General features: G+C 48.9%; 1 protein-coding gene across 8 annotated transcripts in view; it reads left to right on the top strand.

Moving 5' to 3' along the window:
• NFX1 (nuclear transcription factor, X-box binding 1) overlaps positions 1 to 24739 on the top strand; it is a 110126-nt gene that overhangs the window by 34773 nt on the left and 50614 nt on the right. The window lies entirely within an intron of this gene.

The raw sequence follows: 24739 nt of genomic DNA, 5'->3' as shown, positions 1-24739 counted from the left end.
GGCACCACTTGCTGGGCACCCACAGCGGTCCCTCTGGGGAGGAAACACACATATATCCTCAGCCATTAAATAGCACTGGGCTGGGACCTTCCCACAAACCCGTTCGAGGGTTACGGTACAAAACACTTATTCCTGGAAGAGCTTTCTTGATTCCCCTACAAACCGTCTGATGATGGATTGCCACTGGAGGCTCCTCCCTATCCCTGGCCCGAGAGAGGAAGTTCAATGTAAACAGCACTTTGCTTAGCTGTTTACTTGGTTCCATCTCTTCCCCCTTCTGTCGGCTCAGATATTCTTTTAGTGTATGATGGGCTCTCTCTACCACTGCCTGACCGGTGGGCGAGTGTGGGATCCCCGTGATATGTTTTACCCCCCACTGCTGCATAAATCTGGCTAGGCAACCTGGTGTATGCTGGCCCATTGTCCGTTTTGATCTTTTTGGGTACCCCCATTACTGCGAAGCAAGAGAGCAGATGCCGCTCCACATGCAATGCCTTCTCTCCTGTCTGAGTGGTAGCCCACAGGAAGTGTGAAAAAGTGTCAATTGTTACATGGACATAGCGCTGTAGGCTGAACTCAGGGACGTGAGTGACATCCATTTTCAAACCCTTGGGGTTAACTCCCACACCCAACCCCGAGCCGTGATGGCTACAGCGGGGACAAGTCCTCATTATGCCTTTTGCTTCTATCAGCAGGATCCTGAACCGTCTCTGCAGGGATTTTGTGTTTTGGTGGAACAAATCATGGCTACATCTTGCTTGCTCAAAAATGCTTGCAGGCAGGAGATGCACTATGGGGGCACAGGTCACCGCCTTGTCTGCACGGGCATTGCCCTCTCCCAACCTGATGTTCCACTGGTGGCTCTGAATGTGCAGGATACAGTAGGGGTGTGTCCGTTGTCACAGGGTATGCTTCAATGTGATAAGCAGTCTGCCCAAATGTTCATTGTTAGTACACCAGATTTCTGCATCATGGATCCGTTGGGCTACACATGTAGGGAATCGCTGACTACATTCACCAGTTCCTTCAACCACTGTTGTAAGGCCCATATCACGGCACGCAGTTTGAGTGTTTGCAGGCTGTCGGCCGGTTCTCCTGCTATGACATGAGTCTTCCAGTGGTCGTTCTCTTTCCACGCACAGGCGGCCTGCTTTGTCTTCCTCCCCACATCCATGAACACTGTGCGCCCTAGTACCGGCCGTTCTACATTCAGTGGGCGGTCCAGCCACTCATAGTGCCCCAGCAGCTGTGCCAGCCTTCCCTGTGGGCGCTTGTTATGGACCACACTGGTGAATCCGAGCAGAGCTTCTTGCAGTGCCTCCACATGGCGTAGCATCCACTCCAAGTCCCCTGTCCGGACCGGTATACTGATGTCCTCTGCCTCCCTGCTGTCCAACTCCACCAGTTGGTTGTGACTCTTTCGGATTAAAAGCGTCACCATCTCTACCCTGGACTGCAGTCTGAAGCGTGGCTGAGTCAGCGGGAAGATCCATTTGAGAATCCGATGTCCTTCCCCTTTTTCTTTTGCCATTGGTGGATGATGGCACGTGAACCTGCTGCGCCAATCGGGGTGATGAGGATGGCGAGTGGGACTCCTTCTTCTCTGCGTGACACCCATGCGTGCTGCAGCTTATCTGCAACCTTGGCAAGAGCTGCTGCTTGGTCCCGGGAGCATTCTCGAGGTTCGGCAGCATTTGTCCCGTGCAGCCATGGCAGGAAGGGGGCGAGGTTGGCATTTATGATTCCCGCGACTCTGCAGACCCATTGCAGATCTCCTAGCAGCCGTTGTGCATCATGCAGCATGGAGATTTCTGTGTTTAGCTCGATCTTTTGGGGCCTAATTTGCAATTCTGATATGAGCCAGCCCAGGTACTTCCGTGGTGCAGTCCGCTGGATCTTCTGGGGGACGATCTCTAATCCATCTCATGGAGTTGCTCTCTGACCCATTGCATCTCTTTATCTGGGAACTCTTTAGCAGTAGCTATCAGGATGTCATCCATGTAACAGAGATGAGTGCTTCTGCATAGCATCGTCGAATTGGACACAGCACCCAGTCAACATATAGCTGACACAGCGTGGGGGAATTTTTCATCCCCTGGGGTAGGACAACCCACTCGTAGCGCTTAGTATGCTCACTGCGATTCTTTGTGGGCACTGTAAAGGCAAAACATTCTGTGTCCTTTGGATGCAGTGGGATTGTGGAAAAGCAGTCTTTTAAGTCAATTACAGTGATTTGCCATCCCGCTGGAATCACTGTAGGAGCCGGTAGCCCAGGTTGCAGCACCCCCATAGTTTGCATGCACGCATTCACTTGTCGAAGGTCATGAAGGAGGTGCCATTTTCCTGACTTCTTTGGGATCACAAAGATGGAGGGGTTCCATGGGCTGACCAAAGGCTTGATGTGTCCTGCCGCTAGCTGTTCTGCAACAAGCTGTTCTACTATCTTCAGCCTTTCGCCTGTTACCAGCCACTGCTCGACCCAGACAGGATCATCTGTTAACCAGGTGAGAGCCCGTATGGGTGGCTGATCGGCAGTGGCCGTCAGCATAAATGCTGGTCTGTGGTGAGCACGAGGCCTAGCTGCGCAAGGATGTCACGTCCGATCAGGCCTTGCAGGGTCTGAGGCAGCTTCATAACATAGGGGCGACACACAATGGTTTGATTGTCCTCAAACTCTAGTGTAATTGGGGTTGCACTTACTTGGGAGATTTGTGTTCCCCCCACCCCTACCAGCATGGCTGCTGGTTTTTCCAGTCCCCAACCAGGTGGCCATACCGCCTGGTTAATTATGGTAATGTCGGCCCCTGTGTTGAAAAGCAGCTGTATTTTGATGGCTTCTGCTCCCCTTCGCAGGATCACTTCCCACTGAGGTCTGTGGGCCAGGTTCAGTGTCCAAAACATGTCGAACCCAGAGGACGCAAAAGCGTGGTCTCCACGGACACTGTTGTTGCTGGTTCCCCTGTTGGTCATTAGGGGAATGGAGACGATTTGGGCAATGCGACTGCCCTGCAGTATAGTCACGGGTGGTTGCATCGTGTAGGCCATGATCTTAATTTCACCAGTGTAATCAGCGTCGATAACTCCAGGGAGCACCACTACTCCCTGCCGGCTGGTTGATGACTGCCCCATGAGTAGACCACCCAAACGAGGGCCGTCTGATGACAGGGGGCCCTTGGCTGTGGTTGGGATCAGGGTGACCTGGTGGTTCATCAGCGTGACTTCTGTTGAGGTTGCCACGTCCACACCAAGGCTCCCTCAGGTGGCTGGCTGGTTCTGTTGAAGGAAACCACCGGGGTTGCACTCGACTCGTGGCTCTTTGGGGCGCTCACTTGTGTCCTGACGCATGGCCCCACTGTGCTGCGCTGGCCATTTCCCGCATGGTGGCATGCTATGGTGGCATGGGTGCTGGAACTGCAATTGTGGCACCACACTGTTTTCCAGCAAGTGTGCCTCAGGTGCCCCTCTTCACCGCATCAGAAACAGGCTACTCTGCCTGTCTGGGGACCAGGAGGTGGGCCAGCGGCCTTTGCCCCCTTTTTTCTTTCCGCCCCTCCGGTCAGTGCTGCGGCGATGACTTGTCCCTGTTTTTGAGGGACATTCTGCAGCGTTGCGGTAAAGGCAGCTGTTTGAGACAACTGCTCTGCATGGCTAGCACACCACGAGCATCTCGTCTACTCCTGCTCCCTGGGGCAGTGTGGCAAGAATTGTCTTAGTTTGCCTATTAGCATTTTCAAAGGCAAGGGTCCAGAACATTTGTTCTTGGAGCTCTTCAAAGGGCTCAGTTGCGTCCTTCAAGGCTGCTGACAGACAGTCATTGAACTGACCATATGGCTTTGACAGCCCCTGTCGGACTGCTGCATATGGAGGAGACTTCTTCTTTTCGGGTACTGACAACAAGGCTTTGTGGGCAAGAGTCTGTGACAACTGATGAATGATTGTGGGCATGGTCAGTTGCGTCACCATCTCTCCAAAAGCCCCACTCCCAGTTAGCATGTTGGCTTGGATCACATACAGCGGGTCTTGTGTATCACCTTGGTGTTTGCTAGCTTCCTCTTGTGCTAGCCGCTTCCACGTTCGCTCCCAGAGCAGGAACTGTGAAGGGTTTAACAACAATTGTGCGATGCTGATGCAATCATTAGGACACAGGACATCTGTAAATATAAACTGCAGGACGCTCCGTGTAGCTTCGGACCGTAAGCTGTGCATGGTGACCGTTTGCTTGGCTTGCTGCAAGATCTTCCAGTCATGGGGTTCCCACCTTGCAGTGTCCCCTTGTATTAGTACATATTACCGCAGGCCTGGTTCCTACGGTATAGCACCGTGTCCCGCAGCCATAGGGAGGAGGAGGAGGAGGAGAAGATCCAACAGGCAGGAGTTGTGCAGCAAGATTGATTTATTTAATTATTTTACAAACTCTTTTATAGACTTTTTTCTTCATAGCCTAATTGGACAAAGGGCCAGCCACCCCTTGGGGGTGATTGGCTAAAATCCTAAAACATCCATTGTCAAAATATTTTTCTACTATACCATAAACAAGACTTTTCAAGGTTGCAGGTGGCTTGGTTGTTTACATTCCCTGCCACCTCTTCTGTGAGAGAGAAAAGTCTCTCACGGACTTAGAAAATAACAAGAAAATCCTCGCTAGCAGCATTTTTGTATCTACAATTCCCCCTTTTTGTTTTATAAGATAACAACTCTACTATTAATGCCAAATAGAAATCTACATCAGTTATTAATTCTAAATATGTCCTTAAGGCTTTAACTATCTGACTCCATAACAAGAAATTTAAAGTTCAGTCTCTGCTTGTAGAAGGACCATCCCAGTCTCTGCTTGTAGAAGGACCATCTGCCTGATGGTTGACATCCTGGTCATCATCAGAAGAGTCATTCGGCTGATGATCTACATTCTGGTCGCCATTTGGATGATTGGCGTTCTGGTCATCATTCAGAGGTTGCCTGTTCTGCCTCTGGTGCCGTAGGTCAGGGCGAACGCATTTTGAAGGTAGCCACCGTATCCCAGTATCTGTGGAAACGCAAGCATACCCACGACCCCAAACGATAAGCTCATGTGGGCCTTCCCACTGGTTAGTGAGTAAATTCCGCACCCAGACTTTTCCCGGGGCAGTTGTCTGTCACCTGCAGACTGCAATGAGAAAAAATGATTCAGAATAACAGGATTATTTGAATTTTGTGGTACTGTAAGGTGATTAATTGTATACAAAGCTTTTGCTAGTCGGCTCTGTGGGGTTTCTCCATGCATTCCCCTTTTCTGTTTGTCCAAAACACGCTTCAAGGTACCATGAGCGCGTTCAACAATGGCTTGGCCAGTAGGAGAATGTGGGATACCAAAGGTATGGTCTACACCCCATAGGTGTAAAAACTGCCGCATCTTCTCCGAGGCGTAGGCAGGACCATTATCGGTTTTCACAGAAGCTGGCACGCCCAGGACTGAGAAAGCCAATTCCCAATGGGCAATGACATCACGGCCCTTCTCTCCAGTGTGAGCAGTAGCCCACATAGCCGAGGAGAAAGTGTCAATAGACACGTGCACATATTTCAGCCGACCAAATTCTGGGACGTGAGTTACATCCGTTTGCCAAATCTGCAAGGCTTTTAGCCCTCTGGGGTTTACCCCCGCTGGCAAAGGCGCAGCGAGTCCATGACAGTCAGCACAAGCGCTGACAATGTCGCGCGCCTTGGTTGGCGTTAAATAAAACTGCTTCTGCAGGGTATGTGCACTTTGATGGAAGAAACCGTGCGATGCCTTGGCTTGTGCAATTTTGTCAGGCTGAGGCCCTACCCATGCAGGGTTTGCCAGCATGTCAGCCCTGGCATTGCCTTCCGTTAGAAAACCTGGTAAATTGGTGTGGCTTCGAATGTGCAGAATGTAATACGGATGCACTCGAGCCTGAATTGCAGACCACAAGGTTTGCAACAGCGAAAACAGAGCTGCATTATTCACCTCCTTCAGAAGGGAACAATCTAAGCGTTGGGTGATATCTGCTACATAAGCAGAGTCAGTAACCAAATTCAAAGGTTCCTGTGAGAATCGCTGAAAAGCCATGGTAACAGCCCTTAATTCAACTAACTGAGCAGAGCCTGACTCGTGTTCCTTCAGCACCTGCCATTCCGATCCCTCCTTCCAGGCAACAATGGCTTTCCCAGTTTTCCCTGAACCATCCGTAAAGACGGTGGGTCCTTGCACCGGCACTCGGCTATTTTTCGGCCGCAAGGAAAGTATGGTCGATTTTGCCAACTGCAGTAATTTATGGCTGGGCAGATGGTAAGTGATCTGCCCTGAGAAGTTTTGAAGCGCGCTTTGCAAAGGAGCACTATGGATGAGGCTCCACTCAAAGTATTCCTTTGAGATCGGAATGACAATTACTGCAGGATCTGCAGCCATCAGTTGCAAACACCGTTGACGGCATTTGATTATCAGAGAAGCGACCAATTCAAACACTGTGGTCACAGTCCTTTTTGGCTGATGAGGCAAAAAGACCCATTCTAGGATATGCAAAGGATCAGGCCATTGTGCATTCCACTGGCCAATGATACCTGTAGGATGGAGGTCTGGAATAGTAATGAAAACAGTGATAGCAATGGAGGGATCCACTCGATAAACCTGGCGAGCGGAAACAGCCCGTTGGACCTCCTGCAGCGCTTGTCGCGCCTCCGGAGTCAACTCCCGAGGTGAATTCAGACCAGGATCCCCTTTTAATGTATTAAAAAGTGGGGAAAGCTGCTTTGCAGTTAGACCTAAATAAGGTCATAACCAATTGATGACACCCAACAGCTTCTGGGCATCATTCAAGGTTTTAATTGACTCTGGGAATTGCACCTCTTGGCGTTGGATAGTTTGGTCCAATATTCTCACTCCTAAATATTTCCAAGGAGGAAGCTGTTGAACTTTCTCTGGAGCTACCTCTAATCCATAGGCATGCAGAGCAGCGAGCAGCTGAGGCTGTATTCTCAGCAGCTCGTCCCGGGTGGACGCTGCCACCAGGATATCATCCATGTAATGGTAGCAGCGTGCATCAGGAAACTGCTTGCGAACTCCGGCTAAAGCTTGGGCGACATACCACTGACAGATAATTGGGCTGTTCCTCGTCCCTTGAGGGAGGACCTTCCATTGGTATCTCTTAGCAGGTTCAGCATTGTTAATGGCAGGCACAGTAAAGGCAAATTTCGGTTTATCATCAGGATGCAAAGGAATTGTTAAAAAACAATCCTTTAAATCAATGATCAGGATGTCCCACCCCGTAGGAATCATGGTGGGAGAGGGCATGCCAGGCTGCAATGCCCCCATACCTTCCATTACTGCATTAACTTTCCAGAGGTCCTGCAATAATTTCCATTTCCCTGATTTCTTCTTAATTACGAAAACAGGAGTGTTCCAGGGGCTAGTAGAAGGCTCAAGATGCCCCTGTTGTAACTGTTCCTGTACTAGCTGATGAAGGGCGTCTAACTTCTCTTTTGGTAGGGGCCACTGCGGCTCAAAGATTGGTGTTTTAGTCAGCCACCGCAAAGGCAGTGTAGGATACTGTGCGCCCTTACACACAGTGACCCCTGCTAAAAATTTGTCCCAATCCGTACGCCCCAAGCTGCCAACGCATCCCGTCCCCAAAGGTTATGGGAAGTGGTAGCAATATAAGGCCTAATTGTAGCTGTGTGTCCCTCTGAATCCTTCACCACCACAGGCCGTTCACTTAAATAGCTCTGTGTGGTTCCTCCTATTCCTGCGATGGCCGATCCCACCGGGGCTAAAGGCCATGAGGGAGGCCACGCAGAGAAGGAGATGATAGTTACATCAGCACCCGTATCAATCAAACCTCGAAGCTGAATCCGGGGTGGTTGGGCGCTTGGCAGGACCAGGGTACATGTCATCTGTGGCCTTTGGTCAGAGATGTCTGCAGTCCAGAAGGCCTGCGGAAGTCCCGTAGATCCACTGCCGTTATCTTCCTGAATTTGTTCTACCCTGGGGACACAAGACTTAAAAGGCACTAATTTAGCAAGGCAGGTCTTTTCAGGAATAGTTACAGGGGGTTTTTGCGTGGAGACCATAGCGCAAATCTGACCTTTAAAGTCAGCATCAATAACTCCTGAGTGCACTAAGATTCCTTGATGGGCAACATCAGGTTTTCCCACCAGCATCGCACTGGATCCCTGGGCTAAGGGTCCATATGCATCCAAGGGAACCTTATAAATACCGCTAGAGTCTAAGACGACTGCAGCTGCGGTGTGGACGTCAAACCCGTCTGATCCGTGGGGACCGTCTGATCCCTGGGTGCTGTCTCTAGGGTGGCTGGGTAGGCCTGTGCCTGTACCTGTGCCACTCTCTGGGGGAGTGACGGCATCGGAGAGCAATTCCCCCTCCTTGCACCCCGGTGGAAGTTTCCCGACAAAGGCCGACCATCGGCATGAGTCCGGGATCTACAGTAGCCCGTACAATGGCCTGGCCTGCCACACCTCTTGCACTGGGGGATCGGTGTGTTCTCTTTTTGTCTCGGCTTAGGCCGCTTCCGTTTCTTCACCTGTTTTGGTGGCTTTGGTTCACGACCAGAAGATGCGTGAACAGGCTGCAGGAACGCAGCCAAGGCAGACCTTTTCTGGTTCCCAGATCCCACCTTAGCACAGGCCTCGACCATGTCTGTTACCTCAGGGTCCCCTGGTAAGGCATCTATGATTTTTCTGCACTCCTCGTTTGCGTTATCCCTCACTAACTGCCTTAACAACATCTGTCTTAACCCGTCATCCTCAACCTGCTTCTCGAGAGAAGCAGCAACTTTCTCTACAAAAGAGAGGAATGACTCTGATTTCCCTTGAACTAGTTCAGTATATCGCTTTCTGGGCGCAGACAACTCTATGGTTTTCAACAGGGCAGCCATGCCGACCTGTTGAGCTTGCTGCAGGATGCTAGAGGGCAAGTTACCCTGTAGACTGGGATCAGAGAAGGGACCAGTCCCCATCAAAGCATCCACTCCTGCTGTCTGTCTAGGATCAGCAGCAGGGAGCTGCATATTTGCTAATGCAGTCTTGCCGGCCAGCTTTCTCCAGGTTTTCTCAAAAACTGTAAATTGTACAGGTTGAAATAGAATTTGACCTAAGTGTCTGATATCAAATGGAGAAAGCAAATCTGTATTTATCACCCTTATTATCTGCATAACCTCAGCAGAACCTAGTCCATATTGTGCCACCTTGGATTGGAGGTCCTGGGCAACTTTCCAGGCAATTACCTCATGCTTGTCATGCTCCCCTGAATCTGGGAGAGCCTTATACACTGGGAAAGCTTGGATCTCCCCTTTAGGGGAAGCACTACCATCCTGAACTTCTGGCACCGCCTGTGGATGGAGTGTAACAGCTCCCCCGTTACCCCCAGAATCCTCAGATCTATATGGCATTCCAAGGATTTCTAATGACCTCCAGTCACCCTCCTCCAATGCTCGCATCTTAAGGGACTCTAAGAAGCGATTGTAATGCGTCGGACGCACTGTTACCGTGCAGTCCTGAAAGGTCCAGGGGCGAGACCGGCGCAGCCTTTTTCTTCGCCGCGCGGCTACAGCCGCCTGACGACCTGGGGCCAGCACCTCATCTGCCTCACTGCCTGACGAGGAATCATCAGGCAAAGGCAACTTTGGGGTGCTGGGAGTGAACAGAAATTTACGTGGAGGGGCACTTTGGCTAAGTTCGCTAGAGGCAGAACAGACAGGACAGACTGCAGCTGGCTGCGCGGCAGTTTTTACACCAGTTTCTATACGGGAGGCCGTCTCGGCCAGCCCCGACCGAACTGGTACTGGAACCGCTGTCGCCGTCCCTGGGGCTACAGCCGCTCTCGGCGCCGCCGCCTCTGGCACAGCAGCTGCGTTCGGCGCGGTCGCCGCTGCCGCTGCTGTTTCGCACTCCCCAGCCGCACCCGGCGCTGCCGCCGATGGCCCGTTCTCGGGGGTCGCTCTGGGTGCCGCTGCCCCTGCCCGCTGCTCCGCAGCCGCCGTCTCTGGCCGCGTCTCCGCAGCCGCTGCCGGGTTTTGCCGCGGCTGCGCCGCTTCCCGGTTCGCCGCCGGCCGCGCCGTTTCTCGGCTCGGAGCCGCGTCTCCCGCAGATGGCGGGGGGGGCGCGGGCGGCGCGGGCGGCGCTGGTTCGGGCATTCGCCGCTCTAACAGGGTGAGGAGTTCCTCCATCCTTCGGGATAAGTTTGGCAGCTCCATCAGCAAAGGCAAATGCTGCACTAAAAGGTCGATGGCTCGGTTCTGCGACTGCGCAGAACAGTCCAGCGCCAGGGAGGGCAGCAGACCACACCCAGGGAGTCCCGGGGCAGGCACGCCCGGTGCTACGCCGGCTAAGAAGTTAGATCCAGGTCCATACGGAACCGAGCTAGGAGCCTCTCTGGGCATCCAAGTGGCTAAGCCGCTGATCTGAGGCACTGGATAAGCCGTGGCCGCTGCCCAGCCGAACGGCAAGGCAGGCTGTGCGCCCTCCTGCTGCCTTGACCCCCCCGCCTCTGGCGGCGCGGGGTTGCTGGAGGCTGTGGAGTCCTGCGATTGTGCAGGGTGAGCCGGCGCAGGCTCTGCCTGTGGAGCCGGGGGGGTTTTTCTGAATCCATTATCATTTTCCCCGGAAACCCAGTCAACGGGGCCCCCCTCGGACATTCCTCCGTCACTCATCACCGAGATAGGCGAGCCAGCCCTGCTATCACAGTCAAGGTCTGTCAGCAGGAAAAATAATGAACGCCAGGTTTTGTATAATTCTAACGCTGCTGAGTCCCCAGTCGGGAGCTCGTGTCGGACAGCGCATCCGAGTTCCTGCCATAAGGCAAAGTCCAGGGCGCTGTCTCTGTCCATGGAAATCCCTTTTAAAGTAGCCCAGTCTAATAATTCCCGAACTGAGTTTTCAGGAATGGAGGTGCGCAATATGCTAAACACACCTCTTCAGACCAGCATCGCAGCTTCGGTTTGTGAGCTGCTGTTTGCCATTTCTCAGTTCTGTCGGACCTCCCGGTCCCGGGGGCAAAGGGGAACAGCGTACCTCTAGGGGAATTCGGCTTGGCTCGCAGCAGCAGGACACGTCAGAGAGTGCAGATCACGTCGGGCAGCACCAAATATTACCGCAGGCCTAGTTCCTACGGTATAGCACCGTGTCCCGCAGCCATAGGGAGGAGGAGGAGGAGGAGAAGATCCAGCAGGCAGGAGTTGTGCAGCAAGATTGATTTATTTAATTATTTTACAAACTCTTTTATAGACTTTTTTCTTCATAGCCTAATTGGACAAAGGGCCAGCCACCCCTTGGGGGTGATTGGCTAAAATCCTAAAACATCCATTGTCAAAATATTTTTCTACTATACCATAAACAAGACTTTTCAAGGTTGCAGGTGGCTTGGTTGTTTACATTCCCTGCCACCTCTTCTGTGAGAGAGAAAAGTCTCTCACGGACTTAAGAAAATCCTCGCTAGCAGCATTTTTGTAACTACAAGTACAGGGCAGGCTAGGGCATCTATGGCTCACCAGTGTCCTTCAATAATTGCGTTATGGACATCTCCATTCCATCTCCTTCGCAATGGATCAGTCCTCACTGTCGGGGCTGATGGAGGCAATGGGTGCACCTCCTCTTGCAGGAAGGGAGAGGCCGTAGGCACTGTGCCCGGTTGTCCCGACGGAGGAGGGAACGGAGGAGTTCTGGTGGCTGTCTTGACTGGTGGGTCCATGGGACGCCACAGTGCTGATGATGTGGTTTCGCAAGCCTTAGACTCCAGCGCGTCCTGATGTGTAGACAATTCAGCGAGCTTCTTCATTAATTCGTGCATCATCTCTCGGTGTTTCTCTTCCTCTTGGGGCTGACCCCCGGCAGCCCTGGCTGGGTCTGGCTCTGTGGGTGACAAAGTCGCAGAGGCTGCTTCACAGTCAGACGATGATCCACTGTCTGGCAGAGGGGGGTGGCGCGCTGCCGTTTTTGGCCGGGAGCTAGGACAGCTCGCTTCTCGTATGCTCATCTGCGCCCCGCCCCCAGAGTCGGGAGCCTGAACTTCCACCTTTGTGGCCATTTCTCCCTCAGACTTCTGAGGGGTAACTTCCTTCCCCGTCTCATCTCCCGCAGCGAGCGTACGGGTGCTGCTGTTCCCTTCATCGGTCAACCCGCAGTCAGCCCAAAGAATCGCGCAACCCTGGACTCCACCCTGGCCTCCGGCTGCTGCTCCATGAGACCCTCATCTCTTTCCGGAGTCGCCACCCCCCAGGGCTTCCATGGCTGCTGCGGCCACCTTCCTCTCTGCTTTCATTCCTTCAACGGTATTAGTCACAGCTCTCCATGTTAATCCCAGAGCTTTTGCTTCTTTACCTTCCTTTCCACCCTCAGTTGTGGACAGCCACAGTCTGTTTCTAACTTCTCACCACTCTTCAGTCGAGAACAAAGGCGAAGTGCATTTCAAAAATCCTTGTTCCTGGGCCCACGTAATTAGGGCATAGAGATGTTAATACTTGTACAGTCTCGCCTCTCTTAGAGAGGATACTGACTAGGAGATGAGTGCCAGGCTTGTATTCCATACCTTCTTACCTGCGAGGGCCCGCTTGGCCGTGCGAGCTCCGGTCTCCAGCTCCACTCAACTTTTTTGCCAGGACACTCCCGCTCTAGCTCTCCAGGCTCCTCACCGTCCTTGCGATGATTCGGAGTCTTGCCACATTCAAGCGAAACCACATTTAAGTGAAACAAACCACATTTAAGCGAAACAAACCGCATTTAAGCAAAACGCATTTAAGCGAAAACAAACCGCATTTAAGCAAAAATCACTCAAGTCCCTGTTCATGCGCCAGGTTTAGGGACTAGAGTCTGAAGAGCTAGCCAGAGTAACGACCCATGCACCAATACGATTTGAGCATCGTTCTCCCCTCTATTGTTTAACTATACAAGTTCATATCTACTTTTGCAAAGATTCACACCCAGTCCCTCTAGATGGCCCCTAATCCACGGGGGAGCCGACCAGTGTATAACTTTGCCAAGGACTTCCAGGGCTGCCTGCAGCCAGGTGTTTTCCAGGCTTGCCTGCAGCCAGGGGCCAGTTCAGGGGTTCTTCCTCAGCAACCCTGGGTTGTCCAGTTTTTCCAGTGGTATTGTATGCCCCTGTTCCACAAGGAATCCCTCTACAGAATGGGTTTTTGGCAGTGCCAGTTAGACACTACCTTACTCAATATATCAAGGGGTAAGCTATCTATCACATCTCTGGGGACCCCCTTTTTGATACCTTAATAACCACCAATGCTGACAGTTAGAGATCTGTTTTACATTCTCTGGTTTTTCGCTATGAGGAGCCCTAATGTACCTGACACCTGTTTTTTCTGATTTTTCCTCTGGGATTTTTATAGGTCTATATTTCCTACTGTAATTAATCAGATCTTCTGCAACCTCACTCCATGTCCAAACTTTGCGATCACCAGCAGGTGAATTTGATTGTGAACCTGGCAGCTGAGAGGGTGTTGATATGGAGTAAACCCAGGATCAGTAGATGCAGTTTGGTCGCTCAGGTTTCCAAGGAATCTATCTAACCTCTCTACAGGACCTACAGCCAGTATGGTTTTTTGAAGGACAGTTGCTGTAGGTTTGAGTGATTCTGGAAGGCCTTGAATTAAAGGGGTAATGAGTTCAGGTTTCACAGGTAATTGCATCGGGGATTCATATCCAGGAGTTAATTTCCTTTCATGGATCATCTGCAGACAGGCAGCTTTGTGGATGCTTTCTAGAAGTTGTTCGGGGGTACCAACTGTAGCGAAAGGGTCTCCCCTTTCTAAAGGATTGAGTCCCCCAGCCCAGAGAGCTGCACACTGAGTCAGGACCATGTGTTACGTTTGTCTCCTGTTGTTAAGAAAACTCCATGTCCCCAAAATCCACTGGCCTCCTGTTCAGTTAATAGAATTTGGTCTTCTCTAGTGAGAGACATTTGGAAGACATATTCCGTCTCAGATTCGTGGGGGAGCTGCCCATACTCCTTTTTTAACTTAGCCAATTCAGTAGCAGTGTATGGTATTTGTTTAGTGGTGATATGCGGTTCAAAATCTTCATCATTGATACAATTATATTCTGTTTTAATTAGAGGTCTCATACAAGGGCAGCAGTTTTCCCCACGATTTTTCACTAGCACTAGTTCTTTCTGGGGGTATATTTGGTTAATTTGAGGAGTTTCCTTTTCCTCTCTTTTGCTGAGTCAGCATTCTTTGAATTCTTAAAATATTCCTCTTTTAAAGCAGCCTGCAGCAAATGATTTTCATTCCTTTCTTCATCTAATTGTTTTCTATAAAATTTCCACTAGGTTTTGAAGGGAATCTATGATTGCTTTCTCTTCACTACACCACTTAAAGTGGTGATCTATAGCTGCCGTAAGGCATGCTCCTAGAACAGAGCAGATGATGGTTTTATTTCAACCAAATTTAAATTTTGTCTCATGTTGTAGTGAACATACTCTGTCAGTCACACTCTCCAAATTAAACCAGTTATTTTGAGCCCATTTTTCCCCTCCGGGAGAGGGCCGGGCATTATGTTTTGCTAGCAGAGCATAAAATGCAGCTTTACCTTTTGCACTAGGGTTTTCAGTCATTTTATGAAGGGATCAAAACCACTACAGGGAGGTAAAACTTAATTACATACTGCGACACACACAGCTTCACTGTGTCTCCCTTCACTTCCCTGGGTGGGTGAAGAGACCAAAATCTGCCTGGGAGGTACTCCTTAAGTTACCTATGGTTGTCTCTTTCCTACACCAAGCAGTCCAAATTCACACACACCCCCACACACTTTTACACTAAGAGATCTTTTTGTGAAAAGTCTGAAGACAGAGCCCTCAACTGAGTATGGGGTGCTTTTCACCTAGGCGTGTGCAGTTTGCAGGAAATTCGAGTCCCCCCCCTTGCGTTCTAGACACCGCTCACCCTTTTCGGGGTGTCGGGCTAGGTGCGGCTGGAGTGAAACATCCTTCCCCTATTACAGACTACACACAACCTTGCAACCCCTTCTGTCTGTCAGAAATCCTGTCCGTGATGCCAGTTTAATGTCATGATCTGCTAATACAAGTGAGGGTCGTGATGATTCGTTTATGGATCTCAGAATGCAAAAGGACACGAGATTTCAGTTTTAATCAGAACAGTGCACCTTTATTAAGTGCCCACAACACGGTAATGCGATAGAGGAGAGAAAGAGAGGGAGAGATAAACAAAGTAAAAGAGTAGAGAGGAAGAAAGGGGGAGGGGGGGAATAGCTACCAACGGATGAGACAAAGTCCTCGTGGTCTTCTGCCAAGATTCACCTTCTTTCTGTGGGGAGATCTCGTCTCAGTTGTTTTAGAAAGTCCCTTTATAGTCCTTTTCAGAAGCGAGGGGCAACTGGCCAAGAGGTGGGGCAAATCTACAGCTGTTGTTACGGGGCCTGTTGCTTTGGGAAACAGGTACAGGACAGGTGTACAGGACAGGTCATTCCTTTCCGCTTGAGCTCAGTCCTTCCTGCCTGGGAAGCAAGGATGGCGCAGTCCACCGTGACCTGCACTAATTTCCTCAGGAATGCGTACCAGTTCCCAGCGGGCACACCTGCAGGCAACACTTGGCAGACATCCCACCTCAGCCAGGCCAGGACTCCTGTGTTCAGTCTCTGTCCTTGGCAATGATTGTGAGGCAGATGATGGATCTTCGGACCGTCTCTTACACCATCCAACCTTAAATATTTAGAGAAGAGGAAATTAGGAGTAGAAAAGAAGAGAAAGAAAAGAAAGAGAGAAAAGCAAGGTATAGCTACCACCTCTTGGATCATAGTGCAATCTCAGCTGCCATACAATTCAAGGACAATAAGGATGTGACGTGTTTGCCTTGTGCTTTGGCTTAAGTACCCTTTGACTTTTCTTGGGCCTAGGTGGGACTTGTGGTTTGGTAGTCACCTGATCAGGAGCTGGGTTAGGGCCTCCAGGGGTGAGGTGTGGAGCATTGCCTCTGGTGTGCCAGTGATTGGCAGCCACTGCAGGGCTGGGCTCTAGGGGTTGGGTGGGGTGTGTGGAGCAGAGTACTGCCTGAACAGGGCAAGACTTGACCTGCCCTTTTCCCCACACATGTACTGAAATCTTTCCAGCCAGCAATCTCCAGTCTCTCACAGCTTGTCATGCTTGATGCTGATAGTAGAAAGGAAGTTACAAGTATCAGCACAGGGTTTGAAACAAAGGTATTGGAATTTTTGAGAAGGGAACAGAATTTTAAGTAAGACAGATCCTAAGCCAAACTGATAGTGACTGTTGAGTGACTCACCTTCTTCAGAGTTGCTTGATCTCCCTGGAGCAGTTTACTGCTTGATAAAAGAGTAGCTGCTTGCTTAAGGGGGCTTTTATCTTTCAAGATAGTAACCTTAGCTGCTTGAATCCTGAAAGCTTTTAAAATAGCAACATTTTGGGCCATTTGCTTTTCATGTAAGAATTTGTGGACTAAATCTGTTACTGTATTCTGCATATGAGAGAACTGGAGCTAATCATTAACTGAAGTTAAAGGTTGTGACCTCAGTAGAACTGATACCATAGCTCCAATAAAGACACCAATACATGTTTCTTGACCTGCAAGGCTCTGCTACCCCATCTTGTTTAGATCTTGTACTTCAGAATGTATTTGTTTTACCACAGATTGTTTCAGTATAGGTTCTACATTTCAGGCTGTGGATAATGAGGAATTCACTAGAACCCCAGCAGTTATTACCTTCTGCTGTAGGAGAAACGGGACCCTGCAATCTACCTAACTCCATAATTTGCTGGGTTTTGGAAAGGGGAAAAAAATTGCTTTTTTATTTTTGGACACTATTTCCTTTGATTCTGCAAATGTTATAATGAATTCCAGAAAATCTTATCTAATTCAGCAACCAAATTTTTCACGGGTACATTTCACTTCCAGCCTATTTTGCTAATAAGATGAGTTTTGAATGTTGATTTAATGTTTTTGCAGCAACTGAGTGTGTCTTGGTTTCAAAGACAAGTATCTGCCAAGGAAGGTGGGAACCTCTCTTGGAATGGAAAATATGACCCCTTTCCCTCCGAATTATCATAACTTTGAAATTAAGGGGCTTTCAGGCAAAGATATGGGAAAAGGAGTAACAGTTATTTACTAGTATGTATATGGATAACAAAGCAAACAAATGACAACGACGGCAGCAACAACAAACGAAACCAGAAACCCAGTACCAGCCTTCTCTCGGCTGTCAGGCCCTTTCCCCTTTGCCGTAGTCACAGCCACAGCTAGTGCTGGTGGCTCCCAGCCAGGCAGGGCAGGTGCAATGATTCCCCCACTGCTGCAGGGGGCACTGTGGCGTGAGTTCAGCTGCATCTCCCTTTACATGATAATGGCAGGTTGGCTGGATGGTGAAATGGGCTGTAGCAGGTACCTTGGAGCAGCAGCTGGGATGGCAGAGGCAGGCACACCCCCCCGGGGTGGCAAACAAAATGTAACAGAAAACTTTGCAGACTTTGCAGGAGCTGTTGGGGTTATGTGGACATGGGGTGCTGGGTTAGAGTGTAGCAAAAAAGCCTGGGGCAGCAGCAGAAAGCAGAGAGTCTGAGCAGCAGCAGCCGGGCTTTCCTTAGCAGCTGCTGCACGCAGCTGGGGAGATGCGCCCTCCAGGAATGGGGAGGGGGTCGGGGTCCCGGATTTTCCCCTGAGGCACCCAAATAGATGGTGAGGGTCCTTTCCAATCAGATCAGTTGTTATTAAGGTCCTAGTTCAATAGCTGTTCTTACCAGCAAAGGCTCACCCACAGTAAGGAAGAAGCAGTATAGGGCTGGGTGCTGCAGTGGCAGTGAATTCTCCCCGCAGTAAGCAACAGCTCGATCATCCTTGTCCAATACTGAGACCGAGAGAGTGCTAGGGACTAAACCAAGCCCCTGACCCCCCCAGCCAAAATCTCATGGTATTTCTGCTCTTCCCAAGAGAAAGCCCCTCAGGTAAGAGAATAGCCAGCTCCACCTTTCCCCCATTTTGGCCATTTCTTTTGTCTCTCTTAAGTACCAGTCATTATTTTCTCTTAGCAACAAATGGGACAAAATTCCATGAGAGAAAGAAAAATCCTGACCTCCAACGGAGTGTTTCAATGAGAATGGGCCTCCATATAGGGCCTTGCAGTAGCTCTTATCTCTGATACATAGCAGAAGGCTGAAAAGTGTGTGTGTGTGCATAATTTCTCACAATTTTTTGTGATCACAGAATTGTATCAGAGAAATCCTGAATACTTGGATGAAGCAGATAACATCTCCCATGGGGATCTCATGTAGTTCTGTCTTCCAGGACAATAGTGACATATGTCTGTTACGAGAGAAAAGTAGGTATAGATCCTTTATGAACAAGGCACAATGCTCAGCAAGGGAAAGCTTTGGCATTAATGAAAGCAAGGCATTACCAGGATGGGAGCTCTGGGACACCAACACTAATTAAATGTTGGGACACTATGCAACAGAACCCTTCTTAGAAGTGAATAACAGAAGAGTGTACAGCTCCCCTTTTTAACTTGCACTTATTAACACATTGTACATATGTTTTGCTCATACCGAACTCACTGATGTAATGCAGGTGTTATTGTCTGAATTTTGAGATCCACAGCAGGCTGTCAGATTGGCATTGATGCACAGGTGGGTGCAGTTGAAAAGGAAAGTGAAGTATTCTGGATTACCATGTCAGTGTGATAAAACGTGCTTGGGGCTCTACATACTTGAATGGGAAGAAGCAATGAACTGTTTTAGGTCTAGATTTCTAAGTTCCAGAAACCAGTTCTAGAGCTAGGTTACGGTAACAAAAGTCTTCTCACACTCTACAGTATCTCTTCTCAGGCTGTATTGAAGATGTCTTCCCTCAGAGACTTCTTTGCCTTCTGTTGTCTTGACAGTCATGTGAAAAATGACAGCTGGTTTGGCCAAGGCAAGTGAAGGAGTCTCCTGATTATCTCTGGGGAGTCATAAGGCATTGCTCTCTTCTTGGTCTGCTTGCTTTGTGGTGTGTTAAGGAACCATCCTAGTCCTCCCATTCATGAGACCCTCTAGCAGTCATACTCTCAGCACCAGAGAGTTTCTCGGCTGGACCAAAGCCCCTTCACAGTGGACAGCTGCAGTGAGCCAGTGGATGCTTCACTTGACTCCCTACTGCGCAGAAAATCATGCTGTGAAAAGCCAGTGTCCATAAAGAAGACGGAGTCCTGCAAATTTATTCGAATGAAGGGAGAGAGTCCACTAGGCCACACCCCCATGGGGTCTCTTGAGTTTTTAGAGGATGCAGCCTCCTTTTAAACTCCCAGCTGCATGTTGCCCTTCTCCATTCCCCGTTTCGTTGAGGGACTAGGAAGGTACAGACCTCCCAAACTGCCTACTAAATATTCCCCCTTGAACATGTATCCTCCCCTGCACTCCCCTCACGCATTGTATGACCATTAAAACTAGCTGTAAGCCCATCCTGGGTGGAGAAGCTAATATTCGTAAGTCTATTAAGCCTGTGCGTTTTTTCCCAAAATTCAGAAGTTCAAGCTGTGCTTGGCTCTGCAACAAACTTGGGCGGCTGTTACAGCGGGGATACTGTAACACGCCTATATCAAACCAGGAGTCCCGTGGAAAGGAAATATATATGTGGACAGATTCTTGGTAGATGTTTCAGAGATGCTTATTTCTCCAGCTGCATGGCCGGAATCTGCCGAGGAACTCTCACAGTCTGGACTCAGGGTCCTTGCTCGCGCAGGGAAACACAAACCAACCAATGGGGAACGAGGCTGACCAGGGGCTCAGGAAACCCCGTGTGTCTGTGCCCTCAGGGCCCCTCTCCCAGGGCTGCATGGCAGGCGGAAGAGACCCTGACAGGCAGCTCTATGTTTGTAATGACCCCCACACCCATTCTTCCAGAACATGATTGGTCCTTTCAGATTGAGTCACGTGTGAAGAAGTTAATACCCATTTCTTGTATCATTAGTGAAGACCCCCACACCCATTCTTCCAGATCGAGTCATTTGTGAACACATTAACACATGTTTTTCCCATCATTATTTCTACAATTGTAGATTGTCTGCAGCACTCAGAACTAGAGAATGGATTTTTATTGTATCTTGGAGATGTCCTGGTCAGGAGGAGGAGCTATGCTGGGCATCACTTTGCCATCTTGTGGAAAGATTCTTTCTTATAAGGAAGAAAGCATTTTACTAAAATTTTGAATTATGTCTTGAAGGAATGTGACCTTAAGGTATCACATACCTAAGGTCAATCTGACAAAAATACCTACCCTGCACACAAGATCTTTGCTTATAAAGGGGAAATTGTTGTCGTTTGCCCCCTTCCTTTTTTTACTTCTTTTAAAACCTGGTGGTTAAGTGGTGTTTAACTTGTGCCCTTAAACAGATAGAACAAAAATTTAAGTAATTTTGTCCCTTCTTTGTAGAGAAGATAGTTTTACTGGTATTTCCATTTTGACTGGAAGGCTTGGAGATATTTGAGTTATTACAACTTCTATTCTGCCCTTGGTCTCCACTTCCAAGTGGGCTAGTGATCTGTACCAGTCAAATGCTGGCCTCTAACACAGCACTTCTAAACTTCTGAGTTTCAGTGGTCAGAATAGAAATTACCAAAAATTTTGAAAAATAGTTTCAAGTAAGGAATCTTTTTATCTGAGAAGGAAGGAGAGGATAGCAATTGCTAAAACAATCTCTAGTAAAAGGGAAGGAGGTATGTTGATTCTGCTTAGATGACTGTCCTTTTGGTGTCTTTGGTTGGAATTCTGCCTACTTCACTCCTGTTCATGAGAAGACTCATGAAAGTGGAATGTTCTTTCTGTAGGATCATCCTCATTCTCACTTTCTTTAGTAATCAGGATTTGTAAGGAGTGCTTACAGGACCACTTCTTACAAATGTCAGGCAACATTCTACTATCATTCTATGCTACTGTAATTGCACCTGAATCCTGGAATAAAACTTCTATTACTTCTAATTTTGGAGGAAGGCAACCATGCTTATCCCTTGGGGGTGAACATATATTAAAGTAAAGATAATCAATGATGATGAAGAAGAAAATATGTCTTGCAGTAGGTTCCTATTTTATGGGGACCTTCACTATACTCTAGAGAAACTGCTTCTTGTAGAGGACTAGGCATCCAGCTCCAGGGGAGTTGTTGATAGGAGAGGTCTTCTGCTCGCCTCCTGAAGCTTTCAGGGTAGACTTATAATGTTGGAGTTTTAAGAGGTCTAGTTTTTTTTTCTGTTAAAGGAATTTTCCCCCATTCTGTTACTAAGACGACAAATCACTGGGTGCTTAAGGAAAGACAAAAGAGCTGCCCACTGGAGGTGGGGTGGGCCTGGCTACTCCTTTGTTTCACCTGGGTGTGGGGTCAGTTCACTCTTGGCATTCTCAGAGGGAGAAGCTGCTGGTTCTTTTTCGGGGAGAGAAGCTGCTGGTTCTTTTCGGCCGTTTTTCTTTCTGCGGCGAAAGATCCCAGAACCCCTGGCCCACCTTCCCTACCCCGCTGGAGGCTGGGCTGTGGCCGCCCTGTCCTGCCGCTGATTCGAGCCTTCGCTGCGTTGTAGCCGTGCTCGGCCTGCCTGCCTAGACCTCCGGGGGGGGTTCCCCGCTTGGATACATCGCGTCTGCCACCTGGGATTTGTGCTCATTGCTCATCCCTGCTGCTCCAGCCTGCTGCTCCAGCCTGCCGTTCCAGCCTGCTGCTCCCGAAGGTCCAGCCGGACACCAGGGCCAGCTGTCCAGGGGTTCGTGAAACCTTTGTTCCATCCCTCTCGGGATCCCAGGGCACCAGTGCCACGTGCTCCCTGAGCTCGCTCCACAGCGCCCCCTGCAGCTGCAGGGAAACCATCGCACATGCCCTGCTCACCGGGAACCGCTAGTGCCCCTGCCGGCTGCGAGCAGAACTGCACCCGAGCGGAAAAAAGGGCCCAACAGCCGAGAAGGCTGGGACTGGGTTTGTGATTGTTTGCTGTTACTGCCATAGTTATTGTTGTTTGTTTGACTGGTTATATATATAATAGTAAAGAACTGTTATTCCTATTTCCCACATCTTTGCCTAAAAGCCCTTGATTTCAAAATTATAATAACTCGGAGGGAAAGGGGTTACATCTGCCATTCCAAGGCAGGCTTCTGCCTTCCTTAGCAGACACCTGTCTTTCAAACCAAGACACTTATCTTTACAGCTTTTGAAAACATAACATGGAATAAGAATGAAAGAAATTGTTAATGCAGTACTTAAGTATAATGTACTGTACTATACTGTAATTCCACAAGGAATCCCGTAGTATTTAGTATGCTGGCTTTAGGAGGAGCCACATAAGGTGTTTACAGTTTTGTCAGCAAATACGCCTTTTAGTCGTCTGCTGCCAGTTTTTGCCTGTAGCTTTCAATACTTCTCTCTGAGATGCTTCTTCTGAGATCCTTCAGTTTCTAGCAGTCAAAACAAAAAAAGTCTTAGGAAATACAGATTGGTCTTGACCATAAATGTGAGAGGATATGCGTTGTGCCATTGTCCTACAGCTGCTCAGCCCATAATAGTACAGATCTCTGCAGCAGTCTTGGTGGCACAGTAATATGAGCCAGGATAAAGAGGGTTTGTCGGGGTTTGACACTGACTAGAAGCCAGGCACCCATGAAAAGCTATTCACTCATTTTTCTCTGCTATAGCTAAGCAGAGGAGGGGAAAAAATGAAGGCCTCATGGCTGAGGTAAGGATTAGGGGAAAAACACTCTAAGGCAAAACTGGTTCACAACTTAAACAGTATAAAGAAGATTTACTATTAACCGAATTAAAAGTAAAAAAGGTAATGAGAACTAAAATAAACCTTTAGAACACTTAATTTCTTCCCAGCCCCTCGCTCTTTCCCACCAACTGTGCAAGGAGACAAAACATGAGTTTTTTGTCAGTCGTTCCACTTCCTAGAAATCTTTCCTCAGTACGCTTAGGGAAAAGAGTTTCTTTCTTCTGCTGTGCCATGGGATCCTTCCCACAGGAGAAAGTTCTCTGCGAATTTTCTAGCGTGGTCTTAATTTTCAGGAATAGCAGCCCCGCCCGACCTGCTGTAACATGAGTCGTCCAATGAATGGTGTAGCCTTCCCAAAACTGAACATCATGAGTCATTTTAGTTCATGGGGTTTAGTCTTCTAAGGAGAAGCTGTTCTAGTTCGGAAGCAAGGGCTCTCTATCTCTGGAAGAAAGGGTCTTCTCTCTCTCTTCAAGTTCCTCACTAGATTACAGCTTTTCAGCATCCACGTGCTCCAGCATGGGCACTTTTCCTCATGGGCTGCAGGTGGATCTCTGCATCCCCCCATGCACTTCATGAATTACAGGGAAACAATTTGTTGTATCATAGTCCTCACCATGGCTTGCAGAAGAATCTCAGTTCCAACTTCTCCCTCCTTCTTTTGCACTGACCTTAGTGTCCCCCTGTTGTTCTCCTCACCTTTGCCTTTTCTCTGACTCGGGAGAGAATTGGTGTCTGTTCTCAAGTTCTATCAATTGAAAAGTTTTTATAGAGTTCTACAATGCTGAAAGGTTGATCCTGTCTGGGCTTCGCATCGGGGAACTGCTTGCCATGCCCCTTGCTGCTGGCCACACGGTCCCTGCCGGCACCACGCGGGCCATGCCGGCCACCAGCTCCACTCAGCATCTCTCCTCATGCGGGGCACCAAAACATGAAAAGTTGCTGCTGCCCCTGCTCTTCTGTCCACAGCATGGCTGGTTACAAGTGGCTAAGCAAGTAAAGTTCGTTGCAAGCTATGCTGAGATAGCAGTGGCCGTGCCGCCCTGGCCGTGCAATTTTGGCCATGACCCCGCGCCCGGCTGCATGGGTGCTCCTGGCACTGATCCTGGCCACATGGTCTTGGCTGCATGGCTGCTTGTGTTGCCGGGATGACCCCCTGGTGACACGGCCCCAACCGCTGTACCGGGAAGGGCCCCGGCAGCTGCTTCTCCACCCCTTGGAGGGGAGGGAGAAGAAGAGCTTCCTGCGTTTTTGGGGGTTTTTTCTTTCTTAAATATGTCATCAGAGAGCCATTGCCAACTTCTCTAATTGGGCTAGTAACCTGCCCATTGTCAGAGCCTTCAGCAATTGGCTCTGTGCTGGACATAGTAGAAGCTTCGAGCAGCTTCTGCCCCCACCAAAAACCAGGCTGTTAAACCAAGACAGGGGTATGAATAGGCATGAAATACTGAAAAGAATAGGCATGCATTAGGGTTGCATTTCTAAACTGTCAAGACAGTCTGTAATTTGGGTCATTTCAGTTTGTGAAAATAATTTTAATTGTGCATTATGATGGTTAACATAAGAAGTGTTCAACCCAATTGAAGGTGAACTGAGGTGTGCCTGTCATTGCACTGCAATTGTCTTGTCATAGGTATAGTTTCCTGTTTGCAATCCCTTCTGCTTTCATAACATGAAATTATCATGAATCTTGGTCAGATTTCTTAATAGTGAAGAATAGTTCTAAAATCACAGTTTTATTAATTTACCAGCACTGAATTGATTGAGAGAAAGTGTTAATCAGGGTTTTTTTTTTAATATCTATATATCAATATAAAAATATATATCTCTTCTCTATGACCCCTTTTGTGTTCAGTAGTGCTCTCAGACTCATACTCTTATTAGCAAGATGTGTACTGAACTGGGGAAAAATGTTCATTAATGTCACTTTTCTTACACTTTACTCTTCTTCCTTTACTGCTAACCAGGACCTTCCTGAAACACAGAAACAAGAGAACTACTATATAATAAAATAACTTGAAGAAT

The sequence above is a fragment of the Aphelocoma coerulescens genome, chromosome 2 (assembly GCF_041296385.1).
Source record: "Aphelocoma coerulescens isolate FSJ_1873_10779 chromosome 2, UR_Acoe_1.0, whole genome shotgun sequence".
NCBI lineage: Eukaryota > Metazoa > Chordata > Aves > Passeriformes > Corvidae > Aphelocoma > Aphelocoma coerulescens.
This window is presented reverse-complemented; position numbering and strand designations above follow the sequence as displayed.